The following is a 2,837-nucleotide window of genomic DNA, read 5'->3' as shown; positions in this document are numbered from 1 at the left end:
GGATCACATTCTTTTGGAAATTCATGGTACCCGGGGCTACTGCTATTTGTGTCTCTGCCTAAGGACACAGATGCATTGCTGATGCTTTAAATTGGTGACCACCGCACCTTCTCACCTGGCCTGATGTCTGCTGGAAAAGGCCTGACAGATGGAAAGCCAGACGGAAAGGTGTGCTCCTAGGAAGTCAAAAGGCAATCCTTGGTGGCCAGAGTATCTGGACAAAAGATTTCAGGAGACGCACTGCAAGGCTGGACAAAAGAAAGGATTTGTCAACCAGTGTCTATGTCCTTTCAGTGGACATTATCTTCTTTCTCACAGAGAAACCTTGATTTTCTTGAGGTTTTAAATCATGTTGAATACACTGCATCCCAGCACTTTGAGACCTATTTTGGGCAATTTATAAACATAATAGGCTTATGATGGTTTATGGAAATTTGCTCAGAGGAAAAAGCTCAAGGCAGAGCCTAAAGCTGGCATTTAAAATAGGCTAGTGGCACCATGAGAAAAAGCAAACAAAGAGAAACCCAGACTTGAGCCCACCATGCCAAGTGAGGCATCTTCCTCACCGACAGCAGCACTCTGCCTGGTACTTTTGCAAGGGGGAAGCTTGGATTCTAAATAACAATAACCAGGAATGTGTATTCACCAGGATTGAGTTCTCCTTTAGTGTAATTTGTCATCAGAATTTCAGATTATAAAAAGATTGGGAAGTTTAAGAATGGAGATGGGTATGAACACATACCCAACTTGGAACAGGATTTCTGATCTTGACAAACGAAGACTCTTTCCTAACAGCGATTTATATTTCTGGACTAAGGGGCATGAGGTAATATTATTTTATAAGCTTAAAGATTGCTCAGAGAATTAAAAAAAATTAATGCTGACACTTGGAATCACTTCTGTCTCTTTAATGAAGCTTACAAGGCAAATATCAATAAGTAGAGTGCTATGGTTTTTACTTTAAATTACAATGCACTTGGGCATATTTATTTCTAAGATAGGAACCTTTAACAGGGTAGTCTATTTCCCAAAGAACAGCCTGTGAATTCTGAGAAAAGTGGGGTAGGTGCTTGTTGATTCTCTTGATTCATGATCACCACTTAAATTTTGAACATTTGGTATATTTTAGATGGCAGGAAACAGGGACAAGTCTAATAAACTGGCCCTAAATTAGTTTTCTTATTGAAAGAAGATACTTTTACACCATCTGATTTTGTTGCCAAATTAAAAAGGGCCAGCCCATCACAAACAGCTTTACAAGTTCATTCACCCTTTATGTGAAGAGTTTCAGCTTCCTAAGTGATTATTTACTTGTTTTATTAGTGTTCTAGCTTCAAAAGAAAACATGAATTACATTTTGTGTTGAGGTCAAGTCAGTAGGGTCAATTCTTATCCTGTTTTCTCATTTTCCCACTGAAATAAAAAAAACTTCAAAAGGAAAACAAACTGAGCAGATTAGGAATTAAACAACCACATTTTAATCAATAAATATAAACATTTGTTTGTTAACAAGTTATCGGGCAGAGTAAAATAGTAATTATCAAGGATTCAAAAGGGGACACCACCTTGAAAACACAGTGCAAATATCTTCGCCATAAACCTTCCCCCATTTAGAGAATTAGAGGTAACAAAAAATTTACCCAGAATAAGGCTTGGAATAACCTAAAAAATTCCAGGCAGATTTTAAAGCTTAAATAGATGATTTTGCACATAACAGGTAATACAAAGATTATCTGACAACTCAATGAATAAATGATTGAATGGATGACTCACTGAACATAGGGAATAGGATTCCTTCTATTCACATTGTGATCCAGGCCCATATCTATTTCTGTTCCTCCCTTGCCTCACTATCCCTTGTTATGCTCTGTATTGCAGGAAATCACACTTCCCAGGGCCCTTGCCAGATTGCTTCCAGGTAGGGCTGGAAGGGTAAGGTGTTAGAGGAAGACTAGAGGGCAGAAGGAGAGGTGAAGCCCGGGTATGTTGCCATGTCTGACTCATCTGGTGTTGCCCCATCTCGGGCAATGGCTTTGTTCCTGCCACGGTTCCATTTCCCACAACTCCTAGGTGGTTCCAGCTCCTACCAGCCAGCCCCCAACCATGTTTCCAGCTCCTGTGTATGACCCCAGCTTCTGGACTCAGGGAACCACACCTCCTCATAGCCCTAGGTGGTAACAGCTTCTTTTCATTTATCTTCTCTTTGATCATCTATGTATGTCAATTTCCTCTATTAAATTCCCTCTACTGAAATACTTAGAATGGTTTCTGTTTTCCTGACTGGATCCTGACTACTACACATTAGAATCATTACATTTTTTCCCCCTCTAACATATCTGGGAATTTCTGCACGGGAATCCGCTGTAAACCAATGAAAATAATCACTCAAACCGCATTCAATACCCACTTTCTGCAATACAGGCAAATGAATATCCCTTTGGCTGTTTTTTGTCAAGCATTCTCTTTGCCAGGTACAAATATGACTCTGATGGTCTACCAAAGTCACCACCAATTACGGTGGACACAGCCAAAACTCATCTGCAGAGGTCATTTTTGTTGTATGTACTAAGTGTGACAACAAGGAAAAAGAAAGACAAACAGAAAATTAATCTTAAGAGAAAGTTGCCAAATGGATAACAATGTTAAAAAAAAAAGTCTCTGAAACTTCAGAGACGATAAGACAGCACCAGAAAGTTTCCTGTTGAATCAATTTTCCTGAAGTTAAAATCTTTTAGAATTTCTGGATCTTTCAAGAGCATCAAAAAAAAAAAAATTCTGATTCATCAACAAATGATCCGTAGCTTCTCAGCTAGAGTGCGCCCCTGGAATGGTTATCT

The sequence above is a fragment of the Hyperoodon ampullatus genome (assembly GCF_949752795.1).
Source record: "Hyperoodon ampullatus genome assembly, chromosome: 1".
Lineage (NCBI taxonomy): Eukaryota > Metazoa > Chordata > Mammalia > Artiodactyla > Ziphiidae > Hyperoodon > Hyperoodon ampullatus.
Note: the sequence above shows the minus strand (reverse complement) of the source record.